The sequence below is a fragment of the Chelonia mydas genome, chromosome 5 (assembly GCF_015237465.2).
Source record: "Chelonia mydas isolate rCheMyd1 chromosome 5, rCheMyd1.pri.v2, whole genome shotgun sequence".
NCBI lineage: Eukaryota > Metazoa > Chordata > Testudines > Cheloniidae > Chelonia > Chelonia mydas.
Window position 1 is genome coordinate 26,374,157 of NC_051245.2, and position 26,241 is coordinate 26,400,397.

Below are 26,241 nucleotides of genomic sequence, written 5' to 3' on the forward strand. Positions count from 1 at the left end.
CCAAGCTTTAATGTAGTTATCCTCACAACACCCATGTGAGGTAGAGCAGTGCTATTAGCCCCATTTTATAGATGAGGAGCTGAGGCACAAAGGGTATATCTACTCTGCAGTTGGGAGCAAGCCTCCCAGCTGGGATCATGCTAAAAATGCCAGTGTGGATGTTGCAGCTCAGGCTCTTAAGCCCCCACCCCTCTAGGTCTGAGACCCTGAGCTGCAACATTCACACTGCTATTTTTAAGCATGCTAGCTCCAGTCTGTCAAACCAAGCTGGGAAGCTTGCTCCTAGCTGCAGTATAGACATACCCAAAAAGACAAAGTGACTTGCCCAACCTCACACAGGAAGTCTGTGACTGAATAGAGGCTAGAATCCATGTCTCCAAGTGCTAGGCAAACACCCTAATGACTGGACCATCCTTCCTCTCCTACAAGTGAGAGGCAATGAGATAAACTAAGGAGCAAATGTTAAGCTTTGCTTTGAATGTTCTCATACTTGTCCGAGATTGTCACTAGCTTTAATGTTAGCCAAGGATAGCATTTGTGTTGAATATATATGTGAGGATACTTTAATATTATACTTGGTATCGCTATGCTGAATTACAGTCCATACAGCTGACTGTGTGCTGCGGCTTCTGGTCTGTTAGGTTCTTCATTTCAAAATTGATTTAATAAAGATGGGTCCATTTCAGTAGCTGATGTAGAACTGAAGTTACATAGGAAAAGTTTTGGGAAGGTAATCACTGAAATACTGTGGATGAAACATGCACCTGTTTTTAATCTACTTCATGACTGGTTCTCATGTATTTTTTAAATATAACTTGAACTGGAGAAGCATTAGTTGTTAAGGGAAAAGAGTCCCTTCAGAATATTTTTCATTTAATTAGATGAATGTTGTACTCATGCACAAAATGGATTCCGCATATTTTATAGTTCTAAAAAATCTGATCGTCACCAGTGAGATGCTATAGTAAATTAATTGGGAAGGATGTGCATCCCTAGAAAAGATACAGTACCATACCCGTGCTTCTGAAAAAATACCATTTCTGTCTTATGTCATTTGGCCTCATTCAGAACAGACTGGAATATTCTTTGGTGCTACTGATTGGAGCAGAGTATATGGTAGTGAATCGAGAAAAATAAGAATAAAAACCTGATTGGGGTGATGGTGATGGACTAGAAGAATGGGGAATTAAAATGAGGAATTAAAAACACATCTTATAATTAATTATTTAATTAATCATGAGTCAGGCCCTGAAAAATCATGAAATTTTCTCAGACTTTTTTTGTAATTGCATTATTTTTATTTGTCTTCTATTTTTTTTTTGAGCTTTTAAAGTTCATGTTTTCATGCTTTTCTCTGCAGCCATGAGGTCTAGAAACTTACTCTTAAAAATAATAATAAAAAGTTCAGCTTCTCAGGTAATCCTACAGCTCCTGGTACTGGGGCTTTAGGCAAAATACCACATTTCTCAGGACTGGAAGGAGTTAAAATGGCCAGGCAGGCTGCCAATTAGCTCCACAGGCTACATCTAGAGAAGGAGCCCGGAAGCAGGGAATTGATTGGAAGCAGGTCCATTTGGAGGGGCCTATATAAACCAGGAAGCTGGCAACAGATGGTGTGGTAGGGTTGGAAAGACTGGGGACCAGCAACAGCCAATCAGGACCCAGTAGGCTGAAATAAAAGGAGCTGCTTGGTGGGAGTGAGACAATTCCTGGCTGGAGCTAGAGGAGTGAATAGAGATGCGCCCTAGCTTATAGCCAAAGGACCCAGTCTGGGCCAGGGCTCACCGCTGTACCCAGTCAGCGGTAACAGTTCAGAAGGATCCCTACTAATTCAGTTTCAGAAAGGGCATTTAGCCCTAGAAGGGCAGGAAACCGTTTTGTTTATAATTGGCCCTGAAGGGCAAGGAACTTCTTCTGTTTAAGTTTGTTTTATCCCAGAAGGGTTTGGATTGTGTGATCCTAGCGGGGGGCTGACCCAGTAAAGACCTGCGAAGGCAGGCTGGGAGCTGAAGAGACTGGTGCACTGTGCTTGGTCTCTGGGGGTGCTCCAGGAGGTGAGTGCAATCCACCACAATGGGAAATGAAATTTTGCGTTTTAAACCAAGTGCCTACAGAAGTGCAAGGCCAGCATATGATTGCACGGGGACAATGGCATTGAAACTACAATTCTGGTAAGGAGCTAAATCCCATAGAAAGCAATCTTACACTAAATAGTCTACCACAGATATTTATAACAAAAATAAAGCACTTTTATTACAAGGTGTAGTCAAACAGACTTGTTCAGTAGGTTAAATAATTGAATTATTCATATTAAGTCAAGTATACTTGGTACTTACTGTAATGGATATGCAGAAATATGTAGTGGCAACAAGAAACATTACACATGTACTTGGGCAAAATTCAAGGCTCTTTTAGATTTGTTAAAATTAAAACATAAAGAGAGCATCTCACAAAGAATCCTAAATCCTGTTGAACTTGTAACCCCACTGACACAGCTCTGAGAAGAAGCTATGTATGTTTGTATTGCAAGTGTATTATTAATTGCCTGATACAGTAAGTACAATAGGTGCAGTGTTCACTAGAAAGGGAAAGGACTCTTTGGGTGTTGGGAACTGGCAACTGATTCAGACACAATAAGGCCATGTTGTTCTTACCTTTATCTGGTTGTGAAAATATCATGAGAGGTGGCTCTGGCAGTATTCCTATCCTGACTGGAACCAGGAAGTAGAGAGACCCTTACAAGATGCGGCGTTTTGTGAGCTGCAATGATTTAGATAAGTGTTCATCCCAAACTTTCAGGGACCCAAGTTTTTAATGTTTTCCCATCCTTACACCAATTGTGTGATTGCAAAGCAAATGTCTTTTCTGGAATTGATGATGATGAGAAATAGCTGTAACTGAAGGGACGGATGACATGACCATCATTGCTGTAGCATGACTTCAAAGGGAAAGAAATGTTCTGGGACTGTGAGATTATAGTAGGTCCAAGTAAAATTTTTGCAGTTTTTGATTAGTTTTTCCCTTGGAACACTGCAGAGAATGGACTGCATACAGCTTTCTGGCTCTCAAATTATCGTGTCGCTGGCAGAAAAATATTTAAACCTTAAAAATATGTGTACTCTATTGTGCCTATATCTTTACAGAGCTTTATTTGATCTTGGCAGGGCAAGCCTCTTTTGAGACAATTGAAAACATCTTTTTAAAGCTGTTGTTATATCTCCAAACAGCTCATGAAAACTAAATAGCTGCAAGCCCAATTAAGGCAGCCGTACGATTACTGCACATAAAATCTTAGAGTTAGTACCGGGTCTAGTTTAGCTAGGCTGCTAATGTTTTACACCATACTGATACGATGAGCAAAATCAACAATGGCTGCTTATAGGGCAACAAAGTGTTGTTGATGCAATGTTCTCGTAATAGTGTCAGACACTTTAAGGCATTTTTGTAGCTTGGCACAACTTTGTTAAAGTAGTAAAGCATTCTGGAATTTGTAGGATTGGCAGTAATGCATTCTGGGAAAGGGGCAGGGGTATAAAAGCGCTCTCTTTTCTCTTTGTCTGAAAGAGACCAGACTGGTTGTGGAGCTCTCTACTGAGAGATCATGGGCTATGGGTGGGACTCTCTTGGATGGGAATGGGAAGGAACCTGGGATGTGATCAAAGTTATCTCAGAGAGAGAGAGAACCAAGAGAGACTGGGGAAGGAGAATCCCTGGTCAGGGAATTTTATTTTGAGGATTTAGATGCTTTGTATGGGGAGTTCTTTCTGGGTGAAGGTCGTGACCCTGGATATTGAAGCATAGCTTGTGGAAACCTAGGGCCAGACTGCTCTGAGTTGAATAACAGTGCTGGGGCTTTAGTAAATTTCAAATATATGTAGAAAAGCCAAACTGGATATAGAATACATAGTCTATCCTAACCAGTTATTTTAATTCAGTCTGTGATGCAACAAAATTCTTCTGGGCTAGCCATATATCCCTGTCAAACATTTGATTTTTAATAGGATATCTTTACTCTTCACTGACACACAATACTCCTTCAGTACTGGCATATCTAATGAAAACCATGGGAGATCCTGGCTTCAGAACCTTGCCCAAAGAATACAAAACAAGAGATGAGACTGTGGATTTGTCACTTGTTGGATTTCCTCCCTCCGCATCCCATCACTGAGGGGAGAGTAGGTCTCAATTCATCAAGTTTGTTGCATGAGGAAAGCTTGAGAGAGTTGGTTTCACTTTCAATGGAAAAGAGAAGGGTTAAAACACCTCTGAAAAGTGACAGCATTCATAAATATTAGGCATCCTTATGCTGCACTGGCTGTGCTCCCTAATTCCCAAACAGATGCGGTTCTACCCCAGCCTTTCTTGACTATGCCACTTTGATAAAGATGAATTGTCGCATACTGATGGGATGCAGTGTCTCCCAGATCTGGTCATCTTTCCTGAAGATGAGGACAAATATAATCTGCCCTACTTCATGTAACGTGGGTGTTTCCTTTGGGCTTCTAAGCAGTCACCAACCTGGCTGTCCGTTAATGCCGAAAACTCTTGATCTGGGCATGGCAGCAAATGAAGATAGACACAGGGATGGATTTTAATAAAGTTGTGGCTTGCCACTTAAATTTGACACAAGCCGGGGGGGATGAGGGGGGTTGCTACCCATTCTCAGATTCGTTCATACCAGGCATTTTAAGTGGCTTCAATGCAGGGGTTATAGGGCTCACACCATATAACCCATAACTCCAGCTAGATCTTCAGCTTACCCTCTAGGATTCAGCTCGCTCTTCTGAATCTTTTTGTCCTTCTTCCTCACAAGGCTTCAAAGTTTTCCCCAATCCCATCAGTATAAGGTTCATTAGCAAAATCCAAAGTCACTTGCTTCAGGGAAGTGTCTTTTTAATCCCACTGGTTGGAATGAATCTCTAGCAAGTAGTACCACTAACTACTAAGTTCTACTGCTATTTAACCTAACCATGCAAGATGCTGCAAGGAAGGTGAACGTCCCACCAGACCTCTGCCAATTTGTCCCCAATGAGACCCAAAAAAATCCTTCCTGACCCCCAAACAGGCAATCAGTCAGACCCACAGCATCTGCAAAACACAGCACCTACACTACAGATGCAGGTAGGGGCGTGGGGCTGCTGAAACAGCACAAGACGGTTTAAATTAATGAAAGGGGAGAACCAGGGGGCAATCAGCTCTCCGCCTCCAACTGACCAATGAGTGGGCAGAGCCACCCCTGGATTCCCCCAGTAAGTGCTCCTCCACTTTCTTTTGGGGCAATCCCAATCACTGCTAGTTCCATCAAGTTTCCCACCTGTTGCAGCAGGTGGGTGGCGTTGCTGAATGTCTAGACTGATGGAGGGAGAGAGAGAGAGAAAGACGCACACACACAGAAATTTGAATTTCTGTCCAAGTCCATTAGAAAAGCCTGTATGGTTGAATATATCAGTTGCTTTGTAAATTTTTTCTTAAAAAAACCCAAACCTTGAAGAATTGTAAAGTTGCTTTTAAATTTCCAAAGCTCAGAATCCCTTAGACATTATTTATAGAAAATGTCACTGTGGTCCTAGCAGTAAAGTATAGGTAAACACTCAGATAATAGTAAGAAGGTAGCAAATGTGGCTTTATGAACTGAACAGGATAAGACGATCTTGGAGGCACAGTTCTGTATTTTGCCAGTAGAAGAAAACAATTGTACAACACATAGTTGGTCACCTTCAAACAAATTCTATATAACCCTTTTTAAAATGCTTGTAAATGGTGAGTGTAATACAACAGTGGAGTACATATTAAAATTGAAGTGATTGCATCTCCAGTGACTTTATGCTATAATTTGTATAGTCCCTTCCTATGAGTGCATCTTAGACAGACTTTCACTGTGCTGTACTTTAATTGCATGGTAGTACTATCTGGTCCTGTAGCAGAGTACTGTCCCTTTAAGGCCACAAGAGAGTTTGAGAGACCAGTTACCCAATTTCATGTTCCAGAATAACCAAAATGGATTTCGGGTGAGAGGAAGATGGTCCTGATGAATAGTTAGTGTCTGGAAGGGGGAGATTATAGGAAAAAATCCAGGCCGTGTTTCCCGTTCCCCAGCCTGTAAAAGAAACATTGTAGAGTGGATGGGGCAAGGCCCCCCTCTCTTCCAGCTGACACAGACAAGTGTTTGGGATAATTAGACCTCCCTGGGAAGGGTCAAAGGAATTCCCAGATGACTGGGGGTGAGTGAGTCAAAGGAGGCTCCCAGCCCTGTCCGGGAGAGCTTGCTGAGAGGAGAACTATGCTGGGACATAGTCCCAGAAGGAGAGGTGTGGAAGACCTGAACCGAGGGATGAGTTTGCAAGTCAGGGAGGACAGGATTAAAGGTTCAGAGGCCCTGAATCTAAAGGCGAAAGAAAGGGGGGGCTCTTCTGGGGGCCTGGACTATATCAAATAAATTAAACCCCCAAAGAGAGGGGGGAAATATTTTAAAGGCTTTTGGGTGAGGGTGGATTAATTCCAGGAACCTGAAGGGAAACTGAGGCAGGGGACTGCCATGCATGCCACACCACAAGAAGGCATGTTTGGAGATTGCATCCCTTGTTGGGGGTTCCATATCTTTTTCCTTCCAGTCGTTAAACAGTCAAAATTTTACCTAAATTCAATTACGTATGCTCATGGTTAACCATTAACGGTTTAAAGAGCATGTTCTGAGTGGCTGATAGAGGTTTACAATGGCCATTGTTTGTCAGCACAGCTTGGAGTTTGTAGCTCCTGGAACTCTGGACTGAGCCTCTAGGGGGTCCTACCCTATGGACAATAATGGGTATTAGAGCCCTCTGATGCCATTTCCTAGTGTGTTGGCATCAGAGTGGGGACAGAATCCACTGGAGGCTTCTGCATAGGATGATCTGGACAAGCAGTTTGCTGGCCCAGTGGTGAGCCAGGGCTGCTCAGCCCTTCAGTGGCAGGGGACAGCCTGACTCAGAGACAAAGACAAGTATTAGTTTTCAGTTTTGAGCTCTGAGTTGGAGCATAGAGAAAAGCAGAACAGCTCAGGGAGTCTCTGATTAACCCCCTGCACGCACACAAAGGGAGTCTTTTGAACTGCAGTGGGACTAGAGCATGGGTCAGGCAGTTCCAGCCCTGTGGAGACCAGCATCCAGAGTGGCAGAGATCCAAGCCAGTGCCAGCTACTGAGACCTCCACAGGAGCCCAGACCAGGGAGCCAGAAGAAGACCCTGCCCTACCAAGGGGCACAGATGCTGTAAAAGGATCTCCCTTTTTATTTTTTTTCTGTTTAATGCTGGCCATTGTTCAGAGTGCTGCAGCACTTGGCTCTGGACTGATCTCCAGCATACCATCTGCCTGGGAATGTGCCAGGGAAGGTGCTAGGGGTTGCGAAGAGTTGAGTGGTGGGAAATTTTGTTGAAGTTTTAGCACTTATTAGGTAACCCAAGCCCTTTCCTTCCTCAGATCCTATTATCCAGTGCCCAGTAAAGTCCCTCTTTGTTATACTGTTGTTTTTGGCTGTGTCACTCCTGGGGTTTGTGTTGATGTACTTTATTATTTCTTGTGCACTGGAGTTTATATGCCTTGCCAGCAGTGGTAACGTTATTTCTTTCCCCAAGAGACAGCACAGTTTCTGGCACAATGAGGAGTCACTTTGGGTAGAGCCATCTGGCATTGGGGGGAGGAAAAAAAACCCAGGACCTGACTCGTGAAAAAGCCACACCCAGTTATAAGCACCAGGGCCACACTTTGCAGGATCTACAATTATTGATGTTTACACTACATTAGTACCTAGAAGTTCCACTCAAAATAAGGGCCCATTGTGTGGGACATCATAAAACTCTTGTTTATCCTTATTTTACCTCATGATTCTGACTGATGGACGTAAATACCTCTTTTACAAGACTGTCCTTATTTCCATTGCCATTCTGCTCCCATTAAAGTCAACACTTCTGAATAAATAAAGACCGCATTGCAGGATTAGGGCCTAAATTGTACTATTAATGACTGATGTATACTTTTATGTTGATACAGTTAGGGTGGAGAACTGAAATAGCTCTAACCCTCCCTCTGTTTGTGCACACGTCACTTGCATGCTCAGTATTTTGCCCTGTGTTCCTAATGCAGATATACACATGCAATACTTACATTTACAGGATTAAAACTCATCTGTGCTCTGTTTGTGCATACAAATGCAGTTGGCACATGTATCATTTGCATACACTCATGATGGGCATTCAACTATATCCCTAAAGCTGCATGTAAACAAACAAAATTGCATTTTGAAAATCTGTCCCCCCTCTATCACTCCTGTTCTTTGGTGTGTGTGCCTACATTGGTCTGATCTTGAAGGAAAACCTCAAGACTTGAAGATACAAGCTGGACCAGAGAACTGAAAGTAAGCAGGTGGATGAAGAAAGTGGCCAGTGGAAACGTGACTACAAGAACAAGACTGAGGAAAAGACTGGTCAGTGAAGGAGAAATAGAACTGAGGGACAAGTCCTCTGATGGAAAATGAAGGAGAGGAAGGCAGTAACAGAAAATGGGAGAGCAAGGAAGAAGGGAAGAGTGGCTAGCCCTACAAGAGACTAGGAAGAGACAATGGAGATAGAGTTGAGAGTTCCAGGAGGATAGAAGATGACTCGCACAAGATTGCAAATGAGAACAGAAGACAAGGAGACTTGCAGCCAGAAAGAACAGAAGGGGGAAGCCAGAGAATTGCACCAACACCAGGAAGAGGCAGGTCTATGTGACTGACGACTCCCTACTAAGAAGAACAGACAGGTCTGTCTCCAGAGCTGATCTGGAGAACAGATGGGTGTGCTGTCTGCTGGGAACTAGGAAACAGGATGTGGACCTGAGGTTGAAAAGGATCCTAATGGGAGCATGAAAGAATGCACTGTTTGTCCTTCATGTGGGAACAGATGATTCTTACTGGGACACTTCCAGGAAGACTGTGCCAGGGGAAGATACTTAACAAAATGGAGGCTTAGGTAGAATCTCACTGGAAAAAAAATCACCTGTTCCTAGAGGAGGAGAGCGAAGGCAAAACAAGATTGTGATGATCAAAGGCTGACTCAAGCAGTGGTGCTATAAGGAGGGCTTTGGGATGTTCTGCCACTGAGAGGCATTCACGGACTGAGGACTGTTCTAATGGGATGGACCCTACCTGAGTAGGGAGGGAAATGGACTTCTAGCATGATCTATTTGGCACAACTGATTAAAAGTGCTTTAAACGAGGAATTTGGGGGAGATGGCTGGGAGATACTCATGTAATCTCCACGCCTGATTCTAATAGCGAGTGGCAGGAAAATCAAGTAAAAGAGGGTACAGCAATGGAGAAAGAAACAGAGGGGAGGGAAGTGATGAGGGAAACTGCAGGTCCATTAGTTTCACCTCAATTGTACAAAAGGCCTTAGAACAAATTTTGAAAGAGAGAGAAGTTGAGGACATATAAGTAAATGATAATTGGGATAAAATGCAACCTGGTTTTGCAAAAGGTAGATGGTGCCAGACCAACCTGATCTTTCTTTGAGAAGGTAACAGATTTTCTATACAAAGAAAATGCATTAGATCTCATCTACCTGGATTTCAGTAAAGCATTTGATACAGTACCACATGGGAAATTAGTAGTTAAATTGGAGAAGATGTGGGATTAATATGAGAATCAAAAGGTGGGTAAGGAACTAGTTAAAGGGGAGACTACAATAGGTCATGCTGCAAGGTGAATGGTCAGGTTGGAGGGGTGTTACTAATAGAGTTCCCCAAGGATTGGTCTTGGGACCAGTTTAGTATTTTTATTAATGACCTTGCCACAAAAGAGAGAGTTTCAAAGTAGCAGCCATGTTAGTCTGTATTCGCAAAAAGAACAGGAGTCCTTGTGGCACCTTAGAGACTAACATTTATTTGAGCATAAGCTTTCATGAGCTACAGCTCACTTCATCAGATGCATTCAGTGGGAGTGTGCTCTAAGACTTCTGGATGACACACAGTTGGGAGGTATTGCCAATTCAGAGGGGGTTTGGAATATAAAGCAAGAAGACTTGGATGACCTTGAAAACTGGAGTAATAGGAATGGGATGAAGTTTAATAATGCATGGTCATGCACTGAGGAACTAGAATTTTTGCTATAAGCTGAGGACATATCAGTTGGAGGCAACAGAAGACGAGAGAGACCTGGGTGCATTGGTCAAACACAGGGTGACTATGAGCTGCTACTGTGATGTGGCCATAAAAAAGGCTAATGCAATCCTGAGAGAGGGAGAGATTACCATTATAAAGAGTTTTGTGTTTGAATTTAATAACAATATGAGATTGATATTTGATTAAATTTCACTTGAACCTGTTTGTCAGAGATTAGTATAGCACAATTACAGAATACTGAAAGAATAGATATATTACCACCCTCGATGTAAGATAAAGAGTTGGTTTCTTATCTTTCTCCTTTAACCGGTGGGATGCCGACAGTTTGCACTTCCCACTTAAATCCCAAAACTTCTGTCTTTTTATAGGATATGAGACAAACCCCTTTTTAGAGGGCAAATACTTTCCCATGATTAATTTCACTGTGTCCTGTTTTGACATCTTCATTTTATCTCATTACTTATGGAATTCTTTGTATGGTGTCTTTAGGTTACATGATCGATAATGTAAGGGGAATTTTAATCTGGTCATTATTACTGTTCCATCCCTTACAGAACCCATCTGCAGTAACAATAACCTTATGAACCACCCTCTTCATTACTGAAAACATCTGCCATAACCAGTATCCCTTATCAGTTAACAAGTTTTTGTTTATACTTTTAATAGTTTGAGGGTTTTTTCCTTCCCTGGATAATTGGATTTCCATAAACCTGAGGATGCTGAGGAAACTAGATACAGCCTGTCAGGGTTCCCTCCCGACTCTGAACTTTAGGGTACAAATGTGGGGACCCACATGAAAGACCCCCTAAGCTTATTTTTACCACCTTAGGTTAAAAACTTTCCCCGAGGCACAAATCCTTTCTTGTCCTTGGATGGGTACTGCTGCCACCACCAAGTGAGTTAGACAAAGATTTAGGAAAAGGACCACTTGGAGTTCCTGTTTCCCTAAAATATCCCCCCAAACTCCTTCACCCCCTTTCCTGGGGAGGCTTGAGAATAATTTACCAACCAAATAGGTTAACAAGGTGAGCATAGACCAGCCTCTTGGGTTTTTAGGACACTAAAAACCAATCAGGTTCTTAAAAACAGAACTTTATTATAAAACCAAAATAAAAGAAGCACCTCTGTAAAATCAGGATGGAAGGTAATTTTACAGGGTAATCAGGTTCAAAACACAGAGGATTTCCCTTTAGGCAAAACTTTAAAGTTACCAAAAAAAAAAACAAACCCAAAAAACCAAACCAGGAATAAACCTCCCTCTTAGCACAGGGAAAATTCACAAGCTAAAACAAAAGATAATCTAATGCATTTCCTTCCTTTTACTTACAATTTCTGTAAATTTAGATGTATCATTCAGTAGAAGCTGGCTTACTTGCTTGGTCTCTCTCTTTGTCTCTGGAGAGAACACACAGAAACACAAAATGAAAACCTTCCCCGACAGATTTAAAAGTATCTTTTCCCCTTATTGGTCCTCTTGATCAGATGCCAACTAGGTTATCTAAGCTTCTTAACCCTTTACAGGTAAAGGAGGGATTTTATTGTACCCTTAGCTGTATGTTTATGACACAGTCAAATGCTCAGTCATACGAATTGCTAAATACAGGACACTTAAAAGTTAAAAACCAGTGCTGTGGACCTGAATTCAAACACACTCTTTGCTAATACCATAAAGACACTGGGAGAATAGTGAATACATAAATGAAACTTCTATACAAAGAGAAAAGAGGATTAAAGTGTTAATATTTACTAACAGGTACTAACACAAGGCACTGGTGAGACCTCATCTGGAATAGTATGCACAGTTCTGCTGTCCCATGATTAAGAAAGATGAATTCAGACAGGGATAGGTGCAGAGAAGGAGGATGATCCGAGGAATGGAGAACCAATCTTATGAGAGGAGACTTGAGGAGTTTGGCTTGATTAGCTTAACAAACTGAAGGATGAGGGGGGATATGATTGCTCTCTATAAATACATCAGAGGGATAAATACTAGGGTGGAAGAGGAGTTATATAAGTTAAGGAACAATATTGTCATGTGAAAAAAATGGATATAAACTGGCCATCAATAAGCTTAGGCTTGAAATTAGATAAAGATTTCTAAACATCAGAGGAGTGAAGTTCTGGAACAGACTTCCAAGGGGAGCAGGTTTCAGAGTAGCAGCTGTGTTAGTCTGTATCCGCAAAAAGAAGATGAGTATTTGCTTCAAGTTGGGGGACTGTCTGTAAGCAAGGACTGGCCTGTCTTCCAAGATCTGTGAGAGTGATGGGTCATCTTTCAGGATAGGTTGTAGATCCTTGATGATGCGTTGGAGAGGTTTTAGTTGGGGGCTGAAGGTGATGGCTAGTGGCGTTCTGTTATTTTCTTTGTTGGGCCTGTCCTGTAGTAGGTAACTTCTGGGTACTCTTCTGGCTCTGTCAATCTGTTTCTTCACTTCATCAGGTGGGTATTGTAGTTGTAAGAACGCTTGATAGAGATCTTGTAGGTGTTTGTCTCTGTCTGAGGGGTTGGAGCAAATGCGGTTGTATTGTAGAGCTTGGCTGTAGACAATGGGTCATGTGGTGTGGTCTGGATGAAAGCTGGAGGCATGTAGGTAAGGAACTAACCAGCAACCGCACACCACACAACAAAAACACTAACCCAGGAACCTATCCTTTCAACAAAGCCCGTTGCCAACTGTGTCCACATATCTATTCAGGGGACACCAGCAGTGCCCCTCTGCCATGTATATTGGTCAAACTGGACAGTCTCTACGTAAAAGAATCAATGGACACAAATCAGACGTCAAGAATTAGAACATTCAAAAACCAGTCGGAGAACACTTCAATCTCTTTGGTCACTCAATTACAGACCTAAAAGTGGCAATTCTTCAACAAAAATATTTCAAAACCAGACTCCAATGGGAGACTGCTGAATTGGAATTAATTTGCAAACTGGATACAATTAATTTAGGCTTGAATAGAGACTGGGAATGGGAGTGTCACCATGCCTCAGTGGGTTACGGCTGAGGATGCCAGATTAAGGACAAACTTCTGAGAGATAAAGCAGGCTTAACCCAGACTGAGGGTTATTCCACAATGTTCATGTCAATTGTTTGGTTAGCATTTGACTGGTCTGTTCTCAAAATATTATCCTGAGCACACACTTTATTCAACCACTCAAGATTTAGCGTTTTGTTTTTAGAATAGGATTCTGTTAGCAGCAGGGGTGAAATCTTGGGTCCCAGTGAAGTCAAAGGGAAAATTCCTATAAACTTCAACAGGGGCAGGATTTCACTCTTGGCTTTCTCCCCTTCCAGCATAAAATTATGGCATGAAGTTTGACAACATCGGTTTTGATAAAGTTATTTTTTTAACCTGGTTTGAAAACATGCCTCTTCCTGTGTGCAGTTATTCATTTGTTTTTTTCCCCTAGGCCCTGAATAATGATCTTTATGTATTATGAGGTTTTCTTCTGTGCATTTTTTCTTACCTCTGATGCAAAAAGCTACATAAATACGGGTGGATAGGTCTGGACTGAATGATCTCATGCTAGAATTTGTATAGTGATTTGAACATGTAAAGACTGCATTAATGTATATTATCTTCCCAATTGACATGGATCCTGGTTCAAGGAAACAGCAATTATCATTTGCTGCACATACATGGAACAGTACAAGATGGTGCAACATGAAGACTTCGATGCATCTGCTGGATACAATCTAGCAACTTTCTATAGTTTTGTATAATAGAATCAGGAACCAGAGGTAGAAAAATGAAGCTCTTGATGAAGTTAACAGGAACTCCACATAGAGGGATAGCAGTTTTGGGCCCTCACTGAGCTTTAAATAGAGGTAATAAAAGCCCAGGTAAGGGCTGCCTGGGCTTGGACAAAAAACCTTTAAATGCATACACCCAAACAATGGCCTTGATCCTTTGGAATGGCTGAAGAATGCTTCGTGCAAGCCTGGAGGGGGTGTGCATGCAAAGGTTCCTGGTATAAATTATAGCAGCTGGGGATCAGCTGGAAATAGGAATACCCTATCATTTGCCTACACCATCGGCTAGGGAGGTGGAAGTGCAGGAGTTTCAATGATACCCCTGTGCCTTTTGAATGGAGGGAATCCTCTGACTGGATCTCAGCATTCTCTCTTGATGATGTTTAATTTTCTTTGTTGAATATACTGTGTCTGTTCATTGGAGCATGTATGTTTCACCCCAGTATAGACCAGTCCACAATATTTTGAGACTATGCACTCTTCATGATTGACAATTAGCTTCTCGATATTTGTGAACAAGAGGGTTTCAGAATTTACAGAACCATAAGTTCCCCCAGCAGCGTATTCTGCAGTGTCTCTAAGGGACATGCAGGCAAATCAAATGTAAATTATCAGTATGATTTTTTTTGAGAATTATATTAGTTACAATTGTAAGAAATTGGCTGAAATATTGTTTAACAGACAGTCTTTTCAGTTTATTCTGTCAATGAAAGAAGTTTTGTCCAACCATTCCATCTGCTACAGCAACATAATGTACAACATTAGATTGATCCTTTCCATTCACTCTGATTTAAATACATTTTGCAAGCACTTCAATCCATTCCTCTTGATACATTCAATTGTGATACTTCTGGGAAAACACATTTCTCTGTTAAAAATATCCAAAATATATGTTATAACATAGGTCAGAATTATGTCTGCATAGCACATTGCTTCTATAAGACAGGACTCAATCATACAATAGAAAGGTTACCATCCTGCTCTGTAAAGGTCAAGGCTCAATTGGCTTTACCTCCCTTTAATTGTTGACTCTGATTTTGAAGAGTGGTTGTATTGACTTTTGGCCTTGCATCTTGTCAATTGCAGCTCCAGTCTTGGTATTTAGACAGATGTGAAAAGCAACAGGGACTTGGGCAGACATTTAAGACAGCCAGAAGGATGCAGACATTCTTGGAAACTGATGCAATCAAATCATTAGGCTAGATTGCAAGACCCAAAAGACATACTCTTTCTCTCTTCCCTCAGATTGTACATGTAGTTGTCTGAAGCAAGGAAACCAAATCTGCATGCCTTGATGAATTTTTAGTCATAGGTAGACTCAAACATAAAACACTAAAATAAATATTGAATTTTGGTTTAGACTTCCTCCCTTTTCTTGCAACTTGAAGAAAAACACCATGACTTCCATTTTTCTAGCTGTAGTAGATGATCATTCACTAATGGTTTCATATATTCATATAGTTCCTTAGTGTGCAGTTTCCATAACATAGCTTCAGAATGTAAACAACTATATGCAAACAAAACTGCTAAAATGGATCAAATGCAAAACTGTGTCTGACATTCTGAGAAGAGAAATTAATTAATCATTATTTGTGTTAACCAAGATTATACTGATAGAAGCAGTAAGAGTTCCCTGAAGAGTTTGAAATCTAAATAGATAAGAGAAAAAAAAGGGTAGGGAGAAAGGGATATAACATATACAGAATTATGGTTTGCAAACATTCTAATTTGTGTGTGTGTGTTTTTAAAATATTTTTGGATGGGATTTTGTTTTTAAGACATCTAGTAGATGGTTTCTCTTAAGGCTAGAAGGCTTAAGATCACGGTGTTTTAAAAGAAACATGGAACACCATTTTTGTGAACACATTGCTTAAAAGTAAGACCTTACTAAAATTTGTAGACTGAAGGCCAACATTTACACTGATTTCCCCCCACCAGGTTTTGGCTCTTTGCTTCATCATTCCCTTCTGTTCCTTGCTAACAGTTAACTGAACCCTGATATGTAACATTCTTCTAATACAATGTGCCTTTCTCCTCTATACTGCAACCAAAACCAGAAAATCCCTTTAGAGTATCTAATAGTGCATTTGCTTTATTCATCAGGTATGCCCAATGCAACACAATTTGTTAGAACATGGTGAAAATCCTCCTTTAAGTAAAGGTTTTTCTTGCAGACTCCACATTTCCTAATCAGATACATTCTCCCTGTGGTTTGTTGCCATTTATTTACACTTTGAAATGGGAGGCTCTGCATTTAATATTCCAGTTGACTCATTGTTATCCTTGTTACAATAGACATCACATAGCTGTCACAGTAACAAAGTATGCCTCTTGTCTAATGTTCTGCTTTTATTAAAGCTGTGCGTGTCTGTGTTAAAGGGAAAGGGGTTCCTCTTGGGGAGACAGCTGCACATCTATACAACCTTGGTCAGCTGTGCTAAGTGTAGAATTAAGGACAGAAAGGAACATCCAGAACAACAATATAGAAGTGGAAAGGAGCCATAAAATATTTTAAATGGGTGAAACAGCAAAGAGAAGGTTCTGTTTGAAGCTTGATTACATAGGACAAGTAATCTACTGTCTCATCTACTAATCCATGGTATAATGTAGTTTTGTAGTTTGCTTTTTTTTTCTTTTTAAGGAAGCACAAAGAATACAATGTCCTGAGGCTAAACTGTTCAAGCCTGCTGGCTAAAGTTAGTCTCTTAAATAAAGGTAGCTGGATTTTATTTTTTTTCCAATACTCAGAACCTGCAGCTGTCATTGGCACCAACCCTCAGCAGGTGTAAATCACTTTTGTTTTATTGAAGTCCACTCCAATATATGGAGGTGAAGGGAAAGGAGCTTGTGCAGCCAAAATCACCCTTTTTGTATTGATGATCAAGCACAAATATTTTGGGGATTTGCAACCCTAAACCCCAGAAAACATAATACGTCAGATGGGAAAATAACTGATCTGCCTCTTCCTTTCCCTGCTCCCCAACACATTGGGGAAAATCTCATATCAACAGTTCAAGGATTATTCTGGGCAGAGGTATTCTTGCTATTTGTCAGATAAAATAAATAAGGATAATGCAGCTAATCTTGAAGGCCATTGATATCAATGGAGTTAAATCAATCTACACCAGTTGTGGCTTGGTCCTTTGTGTCTTTCTTCCAAAATGCTAAATTGTTTCATGAGCTGGATAAATTCTCCACATATAGGTCTATCATCATTTTCACAAGTTAAGGGCCTGATCCCACAGTCCTTGCTCAGATATAGCTTCATTGCTGTCAATGGCACTTGTTCATTCTTCAATCCTTGTGCAATATAAAGAAGTGCTTATTTAAAAAAAAATAGTGCCATGGTTCAGGACACCAATGAAGTCATTCACCAATGGGCTCACTGCTAGAGGTTTGTATGTTCATGCTCTTGGCTGAGTCAGTGTATTCTAACTTCATTTTGGTAGCATAGTTTTGGATACAAACTATATAACGGTTTGTAAAGCACAATGAGCTAGGTATGTGCAGATGGCACTTCAAAGATGGGACACTACATTATGGGTTGACCAGACAAAACAGTTGTACATTTCTAACCTTTATTTTAAAAGCGTTTCTATGCTCAGACTTAATTCTGTGCAATAAAATGGCACCTGTTAAAAGTTGGTAAAGTTCATGAAAGGTTTACGATAAAGTAGCAGTAAATCAGGAAGCACGAATGTCTCAAAGCAAATATATATTATTGAAAACCATAATCCTTCATTAGTCACAACCACACCTAGTCTTTTTGTTGCCAATATTTGCAATAAGCAACTACAATAGGTATACCTGCAGCCAGAATGTGCCTCTATGCAGTACCTGTCGAAATCATGCCACCTAATATTCAAATTCAGCCACATCTTTGGGGGAGAAACAGCAGCATTTTATCCAGCATTTTGGAGAATTTAAGGCCTGACTCTATTGGTACAGACTGTTTTAACAATTAATGCTCTTTTAGATCTTAGAGATGAACACACTAAATTATACAATATTATAAATGAACAATATTGTATTACTCAATTCAGACAATTATGAAAATAAATTGCTTTCCAATAATCCCAAACTAGAAAATGCAGCTATTCTGTTCATACATGACTGTTATAAATATTCCTGGACTAGAAGGAAATTACATAATTTAAGGGTTTAATTAGCCATTAAATTTAATACATGGTTGCTGTTAAACCAACTTTAACTTTCTAATGGGCACCACAAAATCCTTCACTGTTTAATTTTTCTTGGGAAATTGATTGTTCTGGGATTTATTTCTTGTTGAAGCCTTTTCTGGATAAAAATAGCCTCCCTCCAAAATATCCACATTTTCCCTTGTTTGTTTTTAGGGAGTACCTGTGGGAACCATACAATCAGGGCTTCTCACTATGTGCTCCACTTTGCCCATTTTCCATTGGGCTGTGGTTGGAAAACTTTTGGCTACTGCTACTTAGCCAAAGGCTGTAGCCAGTTACATCCTTGACTTGCTTCATTAATTACATCCTTTATTTAAAAATACTCCGAACTTAAATAGCTCATAACATTACATCTCACAGAGGTAATACTACTGTACTTTGGGCCATTTCTATGTAATCAGGGTTTGAATAAATTCTCCCCTGACATCTAGTGATGAGCTTGGGGGAAAAGACGTCAGGAAGAGACCATATTTGCATAAACACACCTACTCTGCCTAGGTACTCAGCAGACAAAGCTGGTGTTGGGTTACACTTGGCTGCAGGGATAATAAATGTTATCTTCATTGTATGAGTAAAGGGCAGCAGAACTGTGCTTAGCATACCCGGACTGAGGGGGTCACCCTCAATTGAACTGCACTCGCTAGGCAGGGGGTAGGTTTGCCAACTCTCAGCAAAAGGATGGTAGGTAGGGGTAGGTGTAGGTGTTCCCACCTGGAAGTGTGGGTTCTACTTAAGAGTCCTAGATACCATTTGACCCTCCTTCTGTGCAGTGTTTAATCAGCTCTGTCTTTACATCAATTGAGTCTTTGTTTTAAGTAATCATTAGAGCTGCAATCAGTGATAACCAGGTCTAGCTGCTGAGCTTTTCATCTGCCATAGGATAGCGTTGCAGTGAAAGAGCCTGCACTAGCAATGAGGTTCCCCACTATGCACTGAAATCACTGAGAGCTGGGCTAAATGGTGGGACCTCAGAATGTGGCATTGCAGAGCGGCAGGTGGCAGTAGAGAAGCCGCTGTGGTGCCAGAGCGGATGGTGAAGGCAGAGTGAATGGTGGCAATTGTGAATCAGTTGCAGAGAACTCAGCAGCAGCTGAGGCATTGCTTGATGCTTCCCTCCAGGGGTGAGAGTTGAACCCATATGAATTCAGTCTTTGTTAACCAAAGGCAGCCAACTGTGAGTGGGGTGCAGTGGAGGGAGAGGGGAGTAATGTGCTAAAGGGAGATTCATTAGTTGGACTTTCCCACCTCAAGGTAAGAAACTGAGGTACAGGACACTGCCCAATGCACTATGGGGTCAGGTTGGCTTATGATCACATGGTTTTTTTAAAAACTAATGCTTGGTTCCCTTTCCATAAATGTTCTTTTGTTATACACAGACTCCATGCTTGTGAGTGGGGAAGTATTGTCTCTTAGAGGAGTCCAAAGGTGGTGATTAGTTTTCCCAGATTACTGGCTGGGGGCTTGAGCTGGTTTTGTATTGTTAAGAGGAGCTCCTAGATATTGACCCGGGCTCTTGTTGCTGCTGACTCCACCTGGCAGAAGGGTTGCATGTGTAGAATTCTATAGTCTTTTATATAATGTATAATCAAAATAGCTACAGCAGTTCCTAAGGCTGTGATTCACAGGATCAGATATTTAGAGATAGCGGAATGTATATGTGTAACACCGACAGACCCCCATTGTCGGTGGGTAGGGTCGAACCTGGGACCTCAGTGCATGAGCCTCTACAACATGAGCTAAAAGCCAACTGGCTGTTAGCTAAGGCTGTAGAGCAGACTCATTAATTGCTCTCTCATTAATTGGTCTTTGGTGTGTGGGTTACATATGCACATGGTTGTCAGCCTGCTCTGCTGTATATTCAGACCAGAGAACCCATTCTCAAACCCGCCTCCTCCCCAGGGAGCCATGCTGAAATTGTGGTGATTGAAATGCATGTGCACACAGTTTGCGTTAGGTGCACTCAAGGAACCAATTGTGTGGGTGTACTTTTTTCATGTGGCTTAGGGTTTCATTTTTGTCTGTGCACGGAGCAGCTCTGTAGTTCAGAGCCCACTGCACAGAATTGTGTTCTTCCAGACACAGGATGAAAGGTCAGAGAACCCCAGGCTTAGAAGACCAGACATCCCTCTTCTCCCCCATCTAGTGTTTGCACATGTGTGAGAACTCTAAGTTACTGTAAATCCCAGAGCTAAAGGCTTAGAGGGCTAGAGCTCTCTGCTCCCTCTGTAGAGGGCAAAAAAAGAGAAAAACTAGCTCTGGGTATCAGCCTTGTGTAAGATACATCCTAAAGTAAGTGGGCCACCCTGGGTGTACAGGTGTTGAATTCTGGTTTGAGAATGGGACTCAAGCTCAACAAGGAGAGGGCAGAAGGTTCTGTCCTAGAGATCAGGAGCTCTATACCAGGCAACAGGACTCTGCCCAAGAGTCCTGTTTTGCTCTGGGTTTCTCACCTTGACATTCTGGAACCTGGGTGGAGTGATTCTGTGGGGCTGGACCAGTAGTGCACAGAGCTGATCTCCCAGTGAGGACTGGACCACTAGAGGCGGCTGCACAGAGCTGACTTCACCTTGAGGACCCAACTGGACCAGCAGCAGTGCAGAGCTGACTCCACAGTGAGGCCTTCACAGCAGCATCAGAGCTGATGTTATGACCCTGGACCAGGTAGCTGCATGTTGGAGCAGGACCTGGTGATGTGGACCTCTCTGGACTGGAACAGAAAGGTGGTGGAGAGCTTATGCCCCCAATTACCATTAACTCTAACTGGATTTCTGAGTGTAGATTCAGGTGGGTGAATATTGTTGTGTGATTAAGAATTCTGGACTTCAACAAGCCAGACAGCTGATACTTGAAACTGTGGGGTTGGCCATACTCCTGACACTCTGGTGTGTGTTTCTCCATTTTTTGCTCTTCCCCCCTGGAATTCCATGATCCCAAGTACTCTTGAGAGTTTGTGAGTGGAGAAGAACCACCTGCAGAGACCAGGCTTTACTTTAATTTGCCAGAGCCAGAGGTAGGAGTCTGGGAGGGGGAAGGATTCAAGCCATCATTCTAGTTATTTTAGAAACCATGTTGGAGTTCTGCAGTTTGCCAGCAGCACAGTGTAAAACTAGGTGGCACTGGCCAGGGAGAGAATGTGTTTAGGGCAGCAGGGGGATGGTGCTGTGGTTCTCTTGGCAAAACTAATACATTGATTAGCTCTTTTGAGAATAGCATTGAGGAAATGAGGAAAAGGGGGAGGCTGTGAACTGGATAATATCTTTGGTGCACCCAGTTGTCCTTTGGAAGGAGCCTATAGCTGGGATTTTTAAGGAAGCTGTGACCTTTGCCACAGGCATCATCTGACTACTGTGTCAATCTCTCCTGGTCCCCTTTTAATACAGTCGTGATTGATAGTTTGCTTATCAAACTCTGAAACACGTTCTCCTCTCCATGAGCCTTGTAAAGCTGCATGTCTCCCTGCATTCCACTCTGCTCTCTCATTTGCCCCTGTACAAACATGTTGAACAAACATTAAGAACATCAGCCTCTTGTTTCCCATTTCTGGAGAGTGAATGGATCACCCCAGCCAAAAACATGACTTTAATATTATAGTCCAGTCATTCTACATGCAACGAATCAAGGTTGTATGTCCTGGATGAACCCCAGAATACTTAACCACTGCTAAAATGTTCACAAATCACAAACAGGCCACCCATTGCATGATTCAAAGAGGAGTCACTGTTTAGGCAAGATTTCAGTGCCGCTTTTTTCCATAAAAGCTAACAAAACAGCCCTGGTTAGTCACACAGTCCCAGGTTCCTGTGTCTGCCGTCAATGTGGCATCTTGGCTCTAGTTAAGAGGAAAGGATGCATAATGTTTTCTAAGGCCCATGTCAAAGAAAAAATAACATGGGGTGGATAACTTAGCATCCTCATCTACGCAAGAATCAGTGCCTGAGCCAAAACTACTACTCCCCCTTTGTATGGGGCTATCATCCGATTCAGGACCCTTCACAACAACTGGATGGCAGCATGTTGGATTGGTAGCAATGGTACTTGCTACAAGTCCTTCCATTCTCCTTATTCTGCTCAAAGGCTTTAAGAGGACCTCTCTTTACCTGCTTAAAGCCCTGCACTAGAGCTGACTGAAAGGGGTTTTTTGTGTGTGTTTGGGGGGTTTTTGGGAAAAAATGCAGATGCACCACTGAAATGGGTTCATTTGTGTCAGTTTTGCCAATTTGTTTCAGCCAAAAAAGTTTAATTTCAACATTTTCAAAACAATGCTTCAATTTCAGTTCAAAATGATTTTTTTTTGTTTAGAAATTTCCTTAAATTTTATTAACAATCCAAACATTTATAAAAATGCTCAAAATTGAAATAAATTTTTATTTTACCTTTTGACTTACCAAAACTTCCATAACATTTTGTTTTTTGGTTCAACCTGAAACAAATTTCCCTCCCCAGTTTTTTTGGGAATTGCCAGCAAAACCTCAAGAAACTGCTTTATTAGCACACCGCTACCCTGCACCACTTCCTTAAACCTAGGCAACTCAACCATTCTCTGCATTTTTTTTGGAGTACACACTACATAACTAAAATACATTAGTAGGGTGAGGGGAGGGGAAGAGGACCCCAAAACTATATCTACTGATTCTAGCAGCTCTAAAGTCTATGATGCACCAGTTATGCATGATGGTGTGTAGTTTCACATTTGGTTCCTGTGAGCTGGTGTGCTAATGTGACATGGCCCCCTCTGGTCAGACAGAGCATTGCACAGAGTTCGCTTGATCTGGTGGGGCAGTCAGTCAGCTCCTTTTGCCTGAGTCCCTAAGGTAGCCCCATTTTGGGCTACAAAGGGTGTTAGTCTCAGTCTCACTGGGATATACAGGTTTTCCCTTTCTGCAGGGTTAGCCCAGGGGTTAGTTCTTAAGTCTGAGGCATCGGTAGGGGAACCCAGTGAAGTGCTAAGGCCTTGGTGCCAGCTCATTGTCCTGAGCCCTTTCCTACCTCCTTTGGCTCTGTAGGCTTCTCCAGCCTGTGGATCTGGTCATCTTTTCTCTGGGGTTTTGTCTCTGGTCAATTTCTCACCAGTTTTCCGGCAGGACTTTCCTTCTCCAGCCTGCTTGCTCATCCGGCAGCCACCCAGCCTCCTCTACTTCTCAGCTCTCTTATTCTCCCAGCTGCTTGTGAGGCTTCCAATCAGCACTGTCTGGTGGTTGCTGTATTAATTCCATGGTTGCCCGATCAGCCTGGGCTCTCTACTCCCCATTGCGATTCCCTATAAGGGTTTGTTGCTTGGGATATCTGTCATGGAGTCCCTGGGCGATGCTCTGGAACTGCTCCCTACAAAGCCAGTCAGGACTCTGGGGAAGTCTCCTTTCTGTGAGCAGACTGTCTGCAGGGCAAAAAGCTCACACAGCTTCCACCTTCGTGGGTCTGACCTCGAACATTCAGCATCCTCTGCTCCTCCGTGCGCTTCCCACAGCGAGTCCGCCCAGGCGGGGTCCTGGGGAAGCCAGAGGGTCCTGCACCCCAACTTCGCAGTCAGATGTGACTCTCAGCCAGCCAGTAAAACAGAAGGTTTATTAGACGACAGGAACAGGGTCTAAACCAGCTTGTAGGTACAGAGAAAAGGACCCCTCAGCCGGGTCCATTTTGGGGGGCAGTGAGCCAGACAACCCCGTCTCCACTTCACTCCATGTCCCCAGCCAGCCCCAAACTGAAACTCTCTCCAGCCCCTCCTCCTCTGGGCTTTGTCCCTTTCCTGGGCCAGGAGGTCACCTGGTTCCTTTGTTCTCCAACCCTTTAGCTCTCACCTTGCAGGGGGGAAGGGCCAGGCCACCAGTTGCCAGGAAACAGGGTGTTGGCCATTCTCTGTGTCCAGACCCCTGCACACACCTGCCCTCTAGGGCTCTGCAATGATCATACACCCTTATCCCACCACCTAGATACTTCAGAACTGCATAGGGGAAACTGAGGCACCCCCACAATATTCAGAGGAAACATTAAGAACAGTCCCACTTCGTCACAATATCAAACAAAAATCTCTTTGTCCAGGGGAAAGGGTAGGATTTTTGGCCACAGGTTCCTTGAGACAATGTTCAAAATAGCGTAGTACTATTTACACTTTACAGATGGGAAAACTGAAACACAGAGGCTTGGTCAAAGTTACGCTGCAAGTCTGTGGCGGTGCCAAGAATACTGCTCAGATCTTCTGATCCAAAGTCCTGTGACATAATCATATAATATTCTTCTGAGCTTTTTCCAGGCAAAATATTTAGCCACACACTTAACTTCAAACATCTGAATAGTCCTGTTGGGAGTGTTCACATGCTTGCATTTAAGCACATACGTGTTTTTGCTGGATTAGGTCAGAGCACTGTGCACCTTGCAGGATGGAGCCCTGGGCTCAGACTCCCATTTCATACAGTTAGTCAATGACACCTCTAAGAACAAATCACTATAATTTTGTGTCCAGATATACTAGACACTGATTTGTGGAGTTTTTGGTAAGGAAGATTTATGGTTCAGATATTAAGAAATCTATTAGTCTCCTGAGAAGGTAATAACTTTCTGAACTCTGATACTAAATCAAACTTTTTCACTTTCAAATTTATTTAAAATGTGGTGGTCTGGCAAATCCTGGGGTGCAGATATCCTTGAATAGCCTTCTACAGTAGTCCAACTGTTCTTTTAAACAAGCAGTGAAGAATGTCAGAGACCTTAATTTTGCTCATCCTGGGATGTCTCAAAGATAGCACTTTTGAGCTTCTGACTCAGCAGAGGACCTACCACTGTACAGTATCTTTAGAGTGCCGTTGACCTTTGGCCTCATAAACAGCTATATACTTAGGGTATGTCTTCACTACCCGCTGGATCGGCGGGCAGCGATCGATTCAGCGGGGATCGATTTATCGCATCTAGTCTAGATGCGAGAAATCAACCCCCGAGTGCTCTCCAGTCGGCTCCTGTACTCCAGAGGCGCAGGCGGAGTCGACGGGGGAGCGGCAGCAGTCCACTCACCGTGGTGAAGACACTGTGGTAAGTCGATCTAAGTACGTCGACTTCAGCTACGTTATTCATGTAGCTGAAGTTGCATAACTTAGATCGATCCCTCCCCCCCCAGTGTAGACCAGGGCTTAGCCACAAATGCAACCCCTAGCTGGCAGGACATCTACATTGGCGAGGGGAAGGTGGACATAGCGTGTCCTAAGAATTAGTTTGTGGGGAAAATCCAGGACTCCTAGGTTAGCCTTTGTTTAAAACCAAGCCTGGAAAAGGACACCTTTCTTATTTCTGAGGAGACTGGTGAATGATGACCCCCCCCCCCCGCCCCAACCCTACATGCTTAGGAAATATACAAATGCACGATCATATATTTAAAGGCATATGTTAATTATTAATTTACCCTACTTTCTATAATAGAGATTTTATTTCTACTGGGATGCTGGCTAGGAGAAATAATAACATAGATCAATTTGTTTTATTTATATGTCCTTTGAGTCATCATAAGGGGTCTGGTCCCTGAAGCAAGCTGACATGTCAGATTCACTAGACCATCCCACATTTGTCACAAGGTTAACTTGAGTTTTATTGCTTCTCAGTGAAACAAGAGAGATAGAAATTGCAGTGAAACAAGCTGATCCTGGATAGGCCCAGACTTACAATTTACTTTACATCAACTGACACGGCCAGTTAAAAATCAAACTGCTCTGCAATGCCATCTCTCTTGAAATAAGGCAAAGTGGGAGTATAACCCAATTGTTTCTTGAAGATTTTAGTTTTTTGCCTAACAGGTAAGGACTATGATTCTTGTCATGCAGAACATATTCCATTGACACCCAAAAGGGCTGCAAAGAGACCTGTGCTTAATTGATGCTGAGACAAGCTGGGATTATGCCATTTCAGTTGACACGTATATTATACACAAAATGTCTATGTGAATATCATTAATAAAATACACTGTAAATGCAGTCACAGTGTTTACATGGTTGTGTCTGACACTGATGTCTACAGTACATGTGTAATATTAAGTTACACAAAGGAAAAATAATGTACTGTAGATCAACTTGAACCCTACAAGCAATTTATATTTTATTATTTAGTCATTTGTTACAGGGCTAGTCCAAGTGACTTGCTGTTTATCTGTAATATATGAGGAAAGAAGCACA

The 26,241-nt window shown here is 42.2% G+C and overlaps 1 long non-coding RNA gene across 1 annotated transcript in view; it reads left to right on the plus strand.

Moving 5' to 3' along the window:
• Window positions 1–1,674: 1,674 nt before the first annotated feature.
• Window positions 1,675–26,241, plus strand: part of LOC122465854 — a 43,342-nt gene continuing 18,775 nt past the window's right edge. Inside the window, exon 1 of the long non-coding RNA XR_006290967.1 lies at window positions 1,675–2,171. This is a non-coding gene — a long non-coding RNA (uncharacterized LOC122465854). The remainder of the gene's footprint in view (window positions 2,172–26,241) is intronic.